This window comes from Pan troglodytes, chromosome 1 (assembly GCF_028858775.2).
Source record: "Pan troglodytes isolate AG18354 chromosome 1, NHGRI_mPanTro3-v2.0_pri, whole genome shotgun sequence".
Taxonomy (NCBI): Eukaryota; Metazoa; Chordata; class Mammalia; order Primates; family Hominidae; genus Pan; species Pan troglodytes.
Window position 1 is genome coordinate 131409455 of NC_072398.2, and position 16334 is coordinate 131425788.

General features: G+C 38.1%; 1 protein-coding gene across 3 annotated transcripts in view; it reads left to right on the plus strand.

Moving 5' to 3' along the window:
• The first annotated feature begins 897 nt into the window (after positions 1-897).
• The window catches only part of FRRS1 (ferric chelate reductase 1), a 63520-nt gene continuing 48083 nt past the window's right edge, over positions 898-16334 (plus strand). For 2 of the 3 annotated variants that reach the window (XR_010153061.1, XM_016923123.4), the window contains exon 1: positions 898-948. The gene's annotated coding sequence lies outside the window, so the exon portion shown is untranslated. The remainder of the gene's footprint in view (positions 949-16334) is intronic. The other variant, XM_009426086.5, reaches the window with a different exon arrangement.

Consider the following 16334-nt stretch of genomic DNA (forward strand, 5'->3'; position numbering starts at 1 on the left):
ACAAAAATTAGCTGGGTGTGGTGGCGGGCGCCTGTAGTCCCAGCTACTGGGGAGGCTGAGGCAGGAGAATCGCTTGAACCTGGGACGGGGAGGCTGCAGTAAGCCGAGATCATGCCACCGCACTCCAGCCTGGCCACAGACAGAGACTCCGTCTCAAACAAAACAAAACAAAACAAACAAACAAAACAAAAAACTCCGGTCTCCTGCACAGCCAGCTCTGCGTGAATTACTCTTTCTCCATTGCGATTCCCCTGTCTTGATAAATCGGCTCTGTCTAGACAGTGGGCAAGGTGAACCCTCTGGGCAATTACAATGTCACTCAAGGTCTGAAATGGAATGTTTAATATTTTCAATTACATTAAAGAGAAGAAAAAAAGTAAAAAACAGGAAAACAAAAAACAAAATAAAAAAATAAAAAAGATTTTAAAAAATTCAATTACATTGTCTTTTCCTAGCCCTAAAATTTTTCTTTTGCAAAAGAGTCTTGTGAAACAGATTAAAGGCTTAAAAAGAAACAAAACTCCTAAATTTCAGGTTGTAATTTGCAAAATAAAAGATTTCTTTTGCATTATATCATTCACACTGCAGAAAGGTTTCGGTTCTATGCAATCTGATCTTTTTCCACTTTTTAAAAGTTAATTTGCTTTTACTTAGCACTATTATAGAACAGGTATTTTCAAATAGTTTTGCAGTTAAACACAAAAATTATAATTTTTGTGGCGAAGTAGGTACTAGTTGGCAAACAGTGTTCCTTAGTGTAAAACAGAATTCTAAATTTTCAGAAATGGAGTCCTAAAACTAGCACTGGTCTTGCAAATCAAGTTCTGCAGCTTAGTTTGGGAAAGGTTCCCTTTTGGCTCAAGGCTTAACTGGCTCCACCCTGCTGCTGAAATGTGATACAAGTTGTAACAAAACCGGAAGTTGGTTAGGCTGCCTTCGCTTCTCAAGGTAAGTGTCACGTCTTTTTCCTTAATGTCAAAGCTCTTTGTAAAGCGTTAAAAATCAAATCCAGCTTAGCGACAGACTGGAGAGCGAGCGCCTGTGCTGACCAGGGCAGTCGGCCAGGCAGAACGGGTGCTGTATTCCTAAACCACGTTCTGGAGCTTGAATTGAGCTAATGAGCGTTCACTAACGAGTTAGGTTAATATGTCCCGTGACTTTGACTAACAAGCTTTAATTCCAAGATATGGGTGGTTATAAGTAGAGACGTGTTTGGGATCCTGAAAATCATTGACTTTATTCTTGCAGGAGTTTTTTTTTTTTTTTTTTAATTTTAAATTTAAAACTGTAGGAACTCTTTTTTTATATTTAAAGCTAATGGCATGGTTACCTATATCAGGGTCACTTAGAGCCTTATTTGGTTTTTAAAGTGGCTTTTTATCTAGAACTTTTAGTCCCCTTACCCCCCCACTCCCTAGCCCTGGTGTGTCTTTAAAATTTCAGAAAGACTCCAGGGTGGCAAGGTGTTATCACTGCACTTATTTTTGTGTGTGCTTGTCATACTGCCCTAAAGGGTAAAGGGGATTTTTCAAATTGTAAATGTGTTATTAGGAATATTTCTTAACATAGCTAAACTTTTCAGTTCAGATATTTTCATTTGCTTCTGTATTTTTATTTTTATTTATTTATTTATTCATTTATTTTTGAGACGGAGTCTCGCTCTGTCCGCCAGGCTGGAGTGCAGTGGGCGATCTCGGCTCACTGCAAGCTCCGCCTCCCGGGTTCAAGCGATTCTTCTGCTTCAGCCTCCTGAGTAGCTGGGATTACAGGCGCCCGCCACCACGCCTGGCTAATTTTTTGTGTTTTTAGTAGAGACGGGGTTTCACTGTGTTAGCAAGGATGGTCTCTATCTCCTGACCTCGTGATATGCCCGCCTCCGCCTCCCAAAGTGCTGGGATTACAGGCTTGAGCCACCGCGCCTGGCCTATTTATTTATTATTTTCGAGACGGAGTGTTGCTCTTGTGGCCCAGGCTGGAGTGCAACGGCGGGATTTCGGCTCACTGCAACCTCTGCCTCCCGGGTTCAAGCAATTCTCCTGCCTCAGCCTCCTGAGTAGCTGGGATTACAGGCAGGCACCACCACACCCAGCTAATTTTGTATTTTTAGTAGAAACGGGGTTTCTCCATGTTGGTCAGTCTGGTTTCGAACTCCCAACGTCAGGTCATCTGCCTGCCTCGGCCTCCCAAAGTGCTGGGATTACAGGCGTGAGCCACCGCGCCCAGCCACTTCTGTATTTTTAAAAAAGTGGTAAGATTTGAGTATTATACTGGGATAGAACTGAAGTTGGGGGCTTAATTTGATCTATCAGCTTATTGAAAACAAAGACCTTTTAAAAGATGGTTTTGTTAGGTTGGAGAAGTGAGTTTTAATTCGTCATTTAGTTAGCCAGTATGTTGATTTTTTTGGTGAAGTGTACTCTCTGTTTCACACCTGTCAGCTTTTTTAATATTGGATTTTCTCAAAATTCACATAACAATCACACTGTATGAGTACTGTTTTGAAGGTTGTCTGCTAGTCAGAATGAATGGAGATCAATGTGTAGGACACCTTTACTGATATCCAAAGGTTTACCAAAAGACAAGTCACCAAATGTGGCAGAAAAACATGATAAAATTTATTAGGAAAAACTAAAGCTTATGGAGTGAACAGTTATTTCAGGTTGGTGGAATTAGGCAAGAATCCAAGAAAGGAAGACAGTTTTATATGGGAGACTTTGTTAATGGTGGTCATTATGCTAGATATTTTGGAGATAGTATTTTATTTAATCCTCATGCAAGCCATTGATATTGGTGGCATTGTCTCTAACAAGTGAGAAAACTAAGACTCAGTAAGGTTAAATAATTTGTCCAGGGTCACTATGGTGGTGCCTGCTGGATTACATTAATGGACAGATTCAAACCTAGGTCTGTGATATTTCAAAGTCCATACACTTCATTGTATCATAGGACAGTAGTTGACGGCGTTTTAAATGGATCTTGAAAGAGGGGTAAAGGTCTTCTTTATCAAAACAAACAAAAATAGTAAAAGTAACATAGAATGTTTGAAAATAGAAAAAAAAAATCTAACCACCTTCAAATCAGTTTCTGTACAGTCTTACATGTACATACTTTGTAGTGTTTTTTGAAATTATAAAACACTACATGCTTTAAAAAAAATGCACATTATAAAGGGCATTAAAGAAAGGAAGCCCACTCTTCCCATCCTGAAAACACATACCTTCCTAAGGGGTAAACACTGTTGAGAACAATTGGAAGCATGTATAAAGGTTTTTTTCTTTTCCTTTTAAGTTATGTATATTTTGGTACATTCCATATCATTTTGCAGTTTTCTTGTTTTGATTCCTCAGTGGAGCATGAGCATGTATCTTCTTAACATGCAGATTCATGTCTTGGGATTTTTGTGAAATGAGTTCATACTTGCAAAGTACTTAAAACAATGCCTACCTCCTAGAATGCACTCAATAATTATTAGCTGATGTATTTGTTATCTGTTTACTCTATCTCATTTTTGTTAACGTTTAGCAAGTATTATATAGTTTGGGTATAGCGTAGTTTATTTTTGTAACCACTTAAATTTTCCAACATTTTTGCTACTGGAAATAATCCTTGCATAACTGTATGGGTTTTTCTGTAAGATATATTTCTTTTCTTTTCATTCTTTTTTTTTTTTTTTGAGACAGAGTTTCACTCTTGTTGCCCAGGCTGGAGTGCAATGGTGCCATCTCGGCTCACCTCAACCTCTGGCTCCAGGGTTCAAGCGATTCTCCTGCCTCAGCCTCCCGAGTAGCTGGGATTACAGGCATGCACCCCCAAGCCCGGCTACTTTTGTATTTTTAGTAGAGAAGGGGTTTCTCCATGTTGGTCAGGCTGGTCTCGAACTTCCAACCTTAGGTGATCTGCCTGCCTGGGCCTCCCAAAGTGCTGGGATTACAGGTGTCAGCCACTGCGCCCGAACTGTAAGATACATTTCTAGAAATGAAATTTCCAGGTCAGAGGATAAACATTTTTAATTTACTAAGATATTGTTAACATCTAAAAATGTGACAGTTTACCATTGTCCCTGTGTATGAGTGCTCGTTTCTTCACATCCTTGCTTATATCAGATATTATTACTGTTTTGCATATTACATGAAATAATGGGGAATACACAGTTCTACCTAGTTTGAGCATAGTGTACAGAGATTATTGTATCTTATTTTTCAGTGTAACATTTATTTTTATATGGACAGGAATTTAACCAAATTCCTGTCCATATAAAAATAGGGGGTCCCATTTAGGGGAAAAATAGGGGTCCCATTTAGAAGGCAAAACTTCAGGAGAAAAAGAAGCTTATTCCTGGAATAGCAGATGGCACATTGTTATTACAGTATAGGGAAAAAAAATTCTTGAAATTTGGGTTGTGTAGAAAAGTATAAAATATTAAATGTCGAGTGCCTTTGCTTCTTAATCTAATAATTCTTGGGAAGCTGCTGAGTGTTTTGCGGGGAGAGGAGAGGTATAATGAGAATTGTACCTTAGGAAAATAATCCTGTGTTGAGGAGATACAGAAACAGGGAGACCAGTTGAAAGTGTTTTATTAATCTGAGTGAAGGTAATGAAGTCTTCATGCTTGGAGGTGGTGGCAGAAAGGAAAACACTAGACAAATGTAATAGAATGGAAAGTAGAAGAGAGTTGCAAGAGGGATAGGTAGAGTGCAGAATTGGTGGAGGTAGAATCTGCAGAGCTTGTGTGGAAGTTGGGGACCAAAAGAGTGTTTGGAATCCAATCCTGAGAGTTCGGGGTTTGAAATCCTGCTGATGAGAAATGTGTTGACAGACCACCATCAGATTAGGAAAGTGAGGTTCAAAAACTAGTCTGGAGGAAAATATGAATTTCACTTCAGACAAATTGAGTTTTTTGTTATCTAAACAGAAGTCCATACCCAGTTGGAAATCTGTGTCACAGCATTGTAGAGCTGTAGGGTGGAGCAATTGAAAGATTTAAGAAATACTATCCTAGAGGTTATAATTGAGGCTGTGGAAGTGATGATCCTACAGAGAAATAGGGCAAAAAAAAAAAAAAAAAAAAAAAAAAAGGGGGAAAAAAAAAGAAAGAAAGAAAAGCCAAGAGAAAAAGTCTTGGAGAAGGATATCTTCATGAAAGAGACGTAAAAGAGGAACCAGACTTAATTAAAATATTTTTACAATGACTATTTCTGACATTTGATTTTGATTCTAGTTAGACTTCCTTACTGCCTCCAAAAAATGTGGTGGAAAAACGTGATAAACTTTATTAGGAAAAACTAACGCTTACGGAGTTTCTGTGGAGAGAGCAGTCCCCCCAAAAGTCCATTCTCACTTTTTTATTTCTACCTTTGATTCTCCCATTGCTCCAATTCAAATCATGCTCATTCAGAATCCCTCTTTTTCCATAATCCCTTATTTACTTACTGTGTCAGCCTTAAGGGTCTGATTTGAAGCTATGGATAGTTTGGTGATCAAAACCTCACAAAGTAGGCCAGAGACCATACTTTTCACCTCTCATTTTCTGTAACTTTGGCAAGTGTCTTAATCAGTGCCCTATTTTACATATGGGGACAATAGTACCTCCCATAGTTCCCTAGGTTGTTCTGAGGAATGCATACTAAGTCCTTGACATGATGTCTTGTAAGCCCTTAGTAATTGTTAACTCTTCTACTATTATTTCTTCCATACCTCTAAATTACTATAACGAAATGCAGTTTTAAAATTTCTGTCCTGTGTGATCTTAGGCACTATTTTTTTTTTTTTATAAGCTCTGTGAGCTTCAGTTTCCATACCAGTAAAAACAACAACAGAAAAAACCCTTGTATGTTTCTTCCAAGGATTAGCATTCATACATGTAAAGCAGGACTGTGATGACTGGAATAGAGCAGGCACTTAATAAATAGTAACATTATTCAATTATAGGTTAATAGTATTTACTATTGTTTTATCTATTAGTTTTGGGTCTTTAGAGAAGGGGCCATTCCACTTAGCACTGAATTTTGTTTTAAGGAAAGAATTATTGTGAGGGCTACATGGAGTGATCCAAATGAAACCTGTATATCATGTAATAAGATATTTGTTTCCAATCATTTTTCCAGAAAATGAATAAAGAAAATGGAAAAATTGGTCAGGTGAGGTGGCTCGCGTCTGTAATCCTAAGACTTTGGGAGGCCAAGCGGGAGGATTGGTTGAGCTCAGGAGATCAAGACCAGCCTGGGTAATATAGTCAGACCCTGTCTCTACAAAAAAATTAAAAAATTAGCTGGGCATGGTGGTATGCACCTGTGGTCCCAGCTACTCGGGAGGGTGAGGTGGGAGGATTGCTTGAGTCTGATACGTGGAGGTTGTAGTGAGCCGAGATTGCACCACTGCTCTCCATCCTGGGCGCCAGAGTGAGATGAGACCCTTCCCCCACCCCCCCAAAACAAAATTAAAAAGAAAATTGAAAGATTACTTGCTGATGGTGCTGTGATTAGAGAAACTAGGATTAGATTGTAGAGTTTCAAATTACTTTGTTTTCCCAGTGTTTTTTTCTTCCTTTCCCCTTACTTTGTCTTACTTTCACTCAAACTCTAAAATCTTTTTCAGAAGTCTTTCCTACTGGCCAGGCGCATTGGCTCATGCCTATAATCCAGCACTTTGGGAGGCCGAGTCAGGTGTATCACCTGAGGTCAGGAGTTCAAGACCAGCCTGGCCAACATGGTGAAACCCCCGTCTATACCAAAAATACAAAAATTAGCCAGGCATGGTGGCAGGTGCCTGTAATCCCAGCTACTTGGGAGGCTGAGGCAGGAGAATCGCTTGAATCCAGGAAGCGGAGGTTGCAGTGAGCTGAGATCACACCATGGTACTCCAGCCTGGGCGACAGAGCGAGACTCCATCTCAAAAAGAAAGAAGTCTTTCCTACCATCTTAAGTTGTCAGATCTGACAGATCTTAAATTGGTATTGAATATGCCACTTTTATGCTCTTTGTTTTTTAGAACCTTCTCTGAAAATGTCATAACTCTGATTGTTAATTTAAAAAAATCATTTTTTCTTCACTTCCTTCTGTGAAAATGGAGTCTGAAACATTTTTATCTGGGGAAGTGGAAATACTTGACCTATTTTTCAATTTCCCTATAATTTGAGTTTCAGCTATCAAAGTCAACTTAGTTTTTGGCATAGAAGTTTTCTATGAAGGTAAAATTAAATTACTAGAAAGAAAAGGAGCACATTTTCTGAAATATTTTACGTTTGAACAAATTAAATACAAATGCAAGAAACATGCAAAAATCTCAGTTTATCTAAGCCCAATAGTGTTCAGAAGAAATTAGCACATATTGAGGAGATGGAAAGTTAATAGTGATATTATAAATAGTGGCAATTACCACTTACTGACAACTTGCTGTTTTCAGGCATCTGTGGATTTTTACATTCATTCTTTCTGGAGTTTTAGTTCTATGAAATAAATCTCTACATTGCTATTCAGTCTCTTATAAAGCAGATTTAACATTCTGAATTAGGTAGGCGAACTTAGATTTCAACCTTTGTCCCAATAACTCCCCACTCACTTTGTTTGTCCCTGTGAAATGTTGATCCTTGCTGGACCTGTTTACTTTTCACCTTCTCTCTAAACAGGGAACAGTGATGAACAGTGAAAAGAACATGGCTATTGCAGTTAGATTTTGGTTCAAATCCTAAAAGTATGTGTGATTTAGGGTATATTCCTTAACCTCAGTTTCCTCATCTCTAATAAGAAGATAAATCTGCTGCTTATAAGGATTCCATCAGACGTGGTTTCTAACTGCCAGGTCATCACCGAATGTTCATTTCTTTTCGTCTTTCTCTATGTCTCCTTTCCTTTGACTCTACAGTAAAACTACAATCCTTTTCTTTCCCTTTGTCCACAAAATTTTATTGCTGTCTTTATATATCTTGTGCTTAGTCTTAACTTGCTGACTCTGTCAATCTCCTTATCCTTCTGTGGTTTTACCTATTTTTCTAAAAGTCTTCCTACCTAACTCTGCTACTCAGCAGGTGAACACCTATTTCCACCTCTATCCCCAGTCTAGGTTTTTGGTGACAATGCTAAGCCCACCAGGTTTGCCCCAAATCCTAGATGAAATGCTGAGCTAAGAAATGTACACTGTCCCCAGATTACTGGAGGAACCCGCCCCCAATATTTCAACGTAGGTTCTTTCTATTTTCAGTAAGTGTCAGCTGGCTGAGAAATAAAGAGAGACAGTTTAAAGACAGGAATTTTACAGCTGGGCTGCTGGGGGTGACATCACATATCTGTAGGACCCTCATGCCCCCTGAGCCTCAAAACCAGCAAGTTTTTATTAAGGGTTTCAAAAGGGGAGGGGGTGTAAGAACAGGGAATAGGCACAAAGATCACATGCTTCAAAGGGCAAAAAGCAGAACTACTAATAAGGGTCTAACAAAGATCACATGCTTCTGAGGGAACAGGACAAAGGGCAAAAGCAGAACTACTGATAAGGGTCTATGTTCAGCCGTGCACGTATTGTCTTGATAGACATCTTAAACAACAGAAAACAGGGTTCGAGAGTAGAGAACTGGTCTGACCACAAATTTACCAGGGCAGAGTTTTGCCCCAACCTAGTAAGCCTGAGGGTACTGCAGGATACCAGGGCGTATCTCAGTCCTTATCTCAACCCCGTAAGACAGACATTCCCAGAGTGGCCATTTATAGACCTCCCCCCAGGAATGCATTCCTTTCCCAGGGTATTAATATTAATATTCCTTGCTAGGAAAAGAATTTAGTGATATCTTCCCTACTTGCACATCTGTTTATAGGTTCTCTGCAAGAAGAAAAATATGGCTTTTTTTGTCCAACCCCGCAGGCAGTCAGACCTTATGTTTGTCTTCCCTTGTTCCCTAAAAATCGGTTATTCTGTTCTTTTTCAAGGAGCACTGATTTCATACTGTTCAAACACACATGTTTTACAGTCAATTTGTACAGTTAACACAATTATCACAGTGGTCCTGAGATGACGTACATCCTCAGCTTATGAAGCTAACAGGATTAAGAGATTAAAGACAGGAGTAAGAAATTATAAAAGTATTATTTGGGAACTGATAAATGCCCATATTAAAATGAAATCTTCACAATTTATGTTCCTCTGCCATGGCTCCAGCTGGTCCCTCTGTTCAGTGTCCCTGACTTCTCGCAACACCAGATTAGTTTCTAACTCAGTTTGGAATTTCAATTTCATTTTCTAATAGAAGCAATATGTGAAAGAAAAACCTAAACTCGACCTCAATTCATTATTAAAATTAAGCTGAAAGCTGAGTCATGCAAGCAACTGCATTTCCTTTTGTTTCAAAGCAGAGAGCTACAGATAAAAGGTTAGATATCTCCACAGGTAGCTACTGTATGTTCACCTTATCTTATGTAAAGTGCCAGCTTACTGAGCATAAGCCAATGCATACTTGTCTATTCCCCTACCTGCTCATTTTGTCTTGGAACATCTGAATGACAAGTTCCTCTTTCCCCTCCAGCCCACTTTTCCCCTTTAGATACTGAAGCCCTCAAAGTCATCTTGGGAGAAAGGCACAGACAATAGACTGTTTCTGTGATTCTGTGTTTTTTTTTTTTTTCTCCCAGGCATTGTCCTTAGCCTGGCAAAATAAATTTCTAAGTTGATTAAAACCTGTCATAGATACTTTTTGGTTTCCAAATATTATAAATGGTGGTTCTGTTTTCAGGCCAAAAGCCTAGAAATAAAAGCATGTTTAAGACATAAATTAATTAAAATATACTGCACTTGTGCCAAAATAAAAGAAAATAATGCCATTGTAATTCTCATAATAAAATAAAATGAAAACAATATTTAGTAGGAAGTGGCTATTTACCTTAAACATTGTAGAATGTACTTGATGGAAGAAAAAAACAAAAATGCAACCAATGGAAATTCTGAAAGGAGCTTCCAAGTGACTTAAGGATTACTGCGTTTTTATATTATGGGTAGTTAAACAACAACCTTTCTCATACAGAAGATTACTGTGAGAATGCTAATTTATTTGCCATATTTATACTTTTTGTTCAGGCTCACAAATGGAATGAAGTGAGAATAAGGCAAAATCCAGCTTCTATCTCCAAAAATTTTCCCTGTTGCTTAGCCTGTTTATTCCTTTGATTCTGAGAACTTTTCTTTTTTACTGAAATTCTTGATACTCTTAATTTAGAATTTGATTCAAGGCTGAAACTTAATGGTCCATGCATGCCATAAAGTAATGTTCATCAGACTGCAGGTTAAGATCCATTGGTAGATCGTGAAATAATGCAGTAGGGTGTAACCAGCATAAAACAAAAAAAGGAAGAAATAGGAAACATACACATCTATAACATGTAGTAAAGGTAAATAATGTTTCATGAAATGTTTGTTGGGTTATAATGTAAAAATATTTCTTACTTTGGATGTAGTAAATGAAAATTAAAACCACTATATATTGCAAAAAAAAAAAAAGAGACCCTTTTCCAAATTATGTAGATATTTTATAGTGAACTATTTTGGCTAAGTTTTTGCTTTTTTGCATCTCAGTCTTCATAATTAAGAATTCCTTGTTGCCGGAAGGGGAATATCACACTCTGGGGACTGTGGTGGGGAGGGGGGAGGGGGGAGGGATAGCATTGGGAGATATACCTAATGCTAGATGACGAGTTAGTGGGTGCAGCGCACCAGCATGGCACATGTATACATATGTAACTAACCTGCACAGTGTGCACATGTACCCTAAAACTTAAAGTATAATAAAAAATTAAAAAAAAAAAAAAAGAATTCCTTGTTGCCTCATACCTATGCATTAATTAAGACTCTCGGTACCTGCTTCACTCATATCTTAGGTAATGTAGAGTGGGTGTAACTGGGCTGAGTTCCCACAATTTTTTTGTGTGCATGTCAACTTTTGAACTCCTTTGATGCTTTAATTTAAAATAAATGACTAACAAGAGCTAGAACTTGAATGCAATATAACTAGACATGATTCACTGTTTGCTAGCTTAATCATCTGACATGGTTTTAAAAGATTGTTTTCCTCCTTTTTTCTTATTCTCACATGTTCTTAGAGTTGCACAATACTAAGACGTTTAATGACCGATTTATTTTAAAAAGTCTTTTGTTAACACATACTCCTTTTTCCAATGACTTTCTTACATCTAAATATTTTTGATTGAATTCGTTTTGTCTGAATTTTTACTTTGTAATAAATATATTCTCTTGATTAACATAACTTGCTTCTGTGGCCCACAATCAAATAATAATTACATTTTCATTTAAGTACAAGAATTTTGTATTTACATAATGAAGAATATACTTGCTTTGAGGTTTTATCTTTATGTGAGATATATGTAGAACATGGTGTTAGCAGTCATCATACCCTTTTACTAAGCACTTGTCTTTCAGGTAAGAAAGAAAACTGTACAAATCTCATCAGGTTTGGGAATATTTTAGTTACAGAATCAGGATAACTGCTCTTTTGGTTTTTTAAAATAGTAAATCTCTCTGTCTTGGGTGGACAAAATAAATCTTTTTTGTTTTATCTTCTATTTTGTATAGACAACAGAATGGGAATATTAAGAAAATCATACATAATTGATAGGAGTCCTTTCTGTGCTTAAAGGGTGATTTCATAATGTAATAGCTTATTGTTGACAGTTGATAATTTTAACTTAAATGTTTCCATGACTAACTCCTATTCTGTCATAATTATGTGATCTGTTAATATAGGTTGGCTAATGAATTTGTGTATTAGTTTGAAAAAAAGTTGTACCATAAAACATTAACTAGAAAACCATAATTAGCTATTATAATGAAAATTGAACTTTACCTTGAACAGTCAGCATTTGACAGAGGACAAAGAAGTTGCCATTGTACAGGTTCCTCTCTGACCTTGTTATATTTTCCTAATCGATGATGGGTGGTGGTGTCTTAGTCACTTCCCTTTCTTGTCTTATACTTCTTGCTCAAATAATTCCCAATATGCTTTTCCACTTTGCTTTTCTAAAATCGTAAAATTTTAGAATTGAAGGTGGCCTTGAATGTCTTCTGGTTCACTTGGTGTATTTTGCAACTGATGAAACAGATTTAGTGACTTGGTTGATGCTGTTCAGCTGTTTAGTGCACAGCAGAGACTGGATATCAAGTTTTGTTTCCATTTTCACTGACAGAAAGTTAGTGCCAAATAAATATTTGTTAAACTGAAATAACTGTTTTCACTATACCATTCTTTAGGTAGGTGGCACATGACTACATTTAATCTTCTTAATAATGGCGAAGTCGATTAAATAGTGATCTTCCTTCCCTTCCTTCCCTCTCTCCCTCTGTCCCTCCCTCCCTTTCTCTCTCTCTCCCTCCGACCCCAGGCTGCAGTGTCACAATCATAGCTCACTGCAGCTTTGACCTCTTGGATTCAAGGAGCCCACCTTCCACCTCGGCCTCTTGAGTAGCTGAGACTACAGGCATGCCACTGTGCCTGGCTAATTTTTTTTTTTTTTTAAATTTTTGGAGAGACAGGGTCTCACTTGTTGCCCAGGCTGGTCTTGAACTCCTGGCTTCAAGTAATTCTCCTGCTTTAGTCTCCCAAAGTGTTGGGATTATAGGTGTGAACTACTGCACTTGGCTGCAGTTATTTCCTTAAATATTCTGTTTCCTATAATAATCAACCATATTATTATTATTATTATTTTCTCCACGGAGAAATCTTAAGCTCCTTTTATGTTGTAGATATTTTTCAGAAGCTCTTGGTTGGTTCATTTGTTTCTTTCACTCCTCCTTAAATGAAAAGAATTCTCCCCAGCTTTCATGTTTGATAAATAGTGGGGTATATGGTACTGTTGGACCCTATGCTGTTTACTTAGTAGCTCCTGGCATTAGGTGCAGGGCTGGTTAAAGTGTATATTTCCCAGCACAATATCTGGCGTTTAACAGGATTTCCTGTAGTTTAATTTAGTGAGGGATTTGTTTACATAACTATATATGTGTTTAATGCTGTAAATTTCCCCTTAAGCACTGCTTTTGCGGCATCCCACAAATTTATTCTCTTAAATTTATTAAATTGTGTCTTATGGCCCAGAATGTAGTCTATCTTGGTGAACATTCCATGTGAGCTTGAGAAGAATGTGTATTCTGTTGTTGGATGAAATAGTCTATGGATATCCATTATATCCAGTTGACTGATGTTGTTGAATTCACCCATGTCCTTAATGATTTTCTGCCTTCTGGATCTGTGCATTTCTCTCTCTCTCTCTCTCTCTTTCTCTCTCTCTCTCTCTCTTTCTCTCTCTCTCTCTTTCTCTCTCTCTCTCTCTTTGAGACAAAGTCTCACTCTCTGTTGCTCAGGCAGGAGTGCAGGGGTGTGGTGTGACCATAGCTAACTGCAACCTTGAACTCCTGTGTTCAAGTCATCCTCCCTCCTAAGCCTCTTGAGTAGCTGAGACTACTTGTGTAGTCCACTGCACCCAACTATTTATTTACTTACTTATTTTTTGTTTGTTTTTACAGACAGTCTCATTATGTTGCCTAGGCTGGTCTCGAATTCCTGGCCTCATGTGATCTTCCCGCCTTGGCCTAACAAAGTGCTGGGATTATAGGCATGAGCCATGGTACCCAGCCTGGATCTGTCCACTTCTGATAGTGGATTCATCTATTTCTCCTTATAGTTCTATTAGTTTTTGCCTCACTTATTTTGATGCTCTATTGCATTGTTATGTCTTCTTGGAGAATTGACCCTTTTATTATTAGGTAAAGCTCTCTTTATCTCTGATAACTTTCCTTGGTTTGAAGTCTACTGTCTGAAATGAACGTAGCTACTCCTGCTTTCTTTAAATTAGTGTTAATGTAGTATATCTTTCTCTATGCATTTACTTTTAATCTACATGTGTCTTTATATTTAAAGTGGGTGTCCTGTGGAAAACACATAATAGGGTCTGTTTCCTGATCCACTTTGACAATCTGTCTTTTAATTGCTACATTTAGACAATTGACATTTAAAGTGATTAGTGATATAGAGGGACAGCTTTTTTTTTTTTTTTTGGAATCTTGCTCTGTTGCCCAGGCTGGAGTGCAGTGGCGTGATCACAGCTCACTGCAAGCCCTGCCTCCTGGGTTCACGCCATTCTCTTGCCTCAGCCTCCTGAGTAGTTGGAACTACAGGTGCCCGCCCGCAATGCCCAGCTAATTTTTTTTGAATTTTTTTAGTAGAGATGGGGTTTCACCATGTTAGCCAGGATGGTCTTGATCTCTTGACCTCGTGATCCACCCGCCTCAGCCTCCCGAAGTGTTGGGATTATAGGTGTGAGCCACCGCGCCCGGCCAGGGATAGCTTGTTTTATGGCACTTCACTTTATTGTGCTTTGCAGATAGTGTGTTTTTTACAAATCGAATGTTTGTCTTTTTTAAAAAAATCAAATTATAAAAAAATTTATAAAATTATTAAAAAAAGAAAAAGAGAGGGTCTTGTTATGTTGCCCAGGCTGGTTTCGAACTCCTGGGCTCAAGCAATCTTCCTGCCCTTCCCTCCCAAAGTGCTGGGATTACAGGCATGAGCCACCGCACCCAGCCTTTTTTTTTTTTTTTTTTTTTTAATTGAGACAGAAGTCTTGCTTTATTATCCAGGCTGGAGTGCAGTGGTGTGATTGTAGCTCACTGCCACCTTGAATTCTTGGGCTCAGTGGATCCTCCTGCCTCAGCCTCAGCACGTGCCACCACAGCCAGCTAATTTTTTCATTTTTTGTAGACATGAGATCTCACCATGTTGCCCAGGCTGGTCTTGAACTCCTGAACTCAAGGGATCCTTCATCCTCAGCCTCTCAAAGTGTTGGGATAATAGGGTTGAGGTTCCCTTGAGCCCAGAGTTTGGAGACCAGCCCCCTTGTCCCGTTCCTGGCTACAAATTGAAGGCTTGTGGCAACTCCTCATTGAGCAAGTCTGTTGGCACCATTTTTCCAACAGAACGTGCTCACTTTGTGTCTCTATGTCACATTTTGGTAAATTTCTATTTTATTATTTGTTATTTATTATTTTTATTTTTAATTAAAAAATAGAGATGAGGGTCTCATTATATTGCCCAGGCTGGTCTTGAACTACTGGGCTCAAGCGATCCTCCCAACTTGGCCTCCCAAAATGCAGGGATTACAGGTGTGAGCCACCACGCTTGGCCACACTTTTGCAAGTTTCTAAACTTTTTCATTATATCTGTTATGGTGATCTGTGATCAGTGATCTTTGATGTTTCTATTGTTTTGGAGAGACACAAACTGCACCCGTATAAGATGGCAAACTTAATTGATAACTGTGTATGTTCTGACTGCTCTACCAACTGGCTATTCTCCAATCTCTCTCCTTCTCCTCAGGCCTCCCTATTCCCTGAGGCACAACAATATTGAAATTGGGCCATTTAAGAACCCTATAATGGCCTGTAAGTGTTCAAGTGAAAGGAAGAGTCATGTATCTTTAACTTTCAATAAAAAGCTAGAAATGATTAAGCTTAGTGAGGAAGGCATGCCAAAAGCCAAGAGTGGCTGAAAGTCAGGCCTCTTGTTCCAGTCAGCCAAGTTGTAAATGCAAAGAGAAAGTTCTTGAAGAAAATGGTTACTCCAGTGAACATATGAATGATAAGAAGGCAAAACAGCCTTATTGTTGATATGGAGAAAGTTTTAGTGGTCTGGATAGAAGATCAAACCAACCACAACATTTCCTTAAGCCAAAGTCTAATCCAGAGCAAGGTCCTACCTTTGTTTAATTCTATGAACGCTGAGAGAGGTAGGTCCCTAAGAGAGAGGTCCCTGCTCTATCTCACCATCCCTTATATCTTGCCATTTATTTTGCTGATATAGAAGCATACAAAAGTAAGCATATATAAACATATACAAATAATTATATGTATTATTATTTTGAACAAACTTTCATGTTAGACTAAGTGGAAGAAAAACATTTTTACTTTACCTTCACTTATTTGTTTTCCAATGCTCTCCTTTCTTTATGTAGATCTGAATTTCTGACTTTTATTGTTTTCCTTTTCTCTTAGGAATTTCTTTTCACTTTTCTTGCAAGATAGGTTTTACCAGCAACGCATTCCCTCAATTTTTGTCTGTCTGAGAAAGTCTTCCTATTTCTTCTTCACTTTTGAGAGATAATCTTTTGGGGTGTAGAATTCTATGGTGCCACCTTTTCCTCTCAACACTTTAAATATTTCACTCTACTCTCTTCTTGCTTGTGTGGTTTCTGAGCAAAAGTCAGATATAGTTCTCATCTTTGTTCCTATCTTTTTCCTCTGGCTTCTTTCAGGATTTAAAAAAACACTTAGATTTCTGTAGTTTGAAAATGATA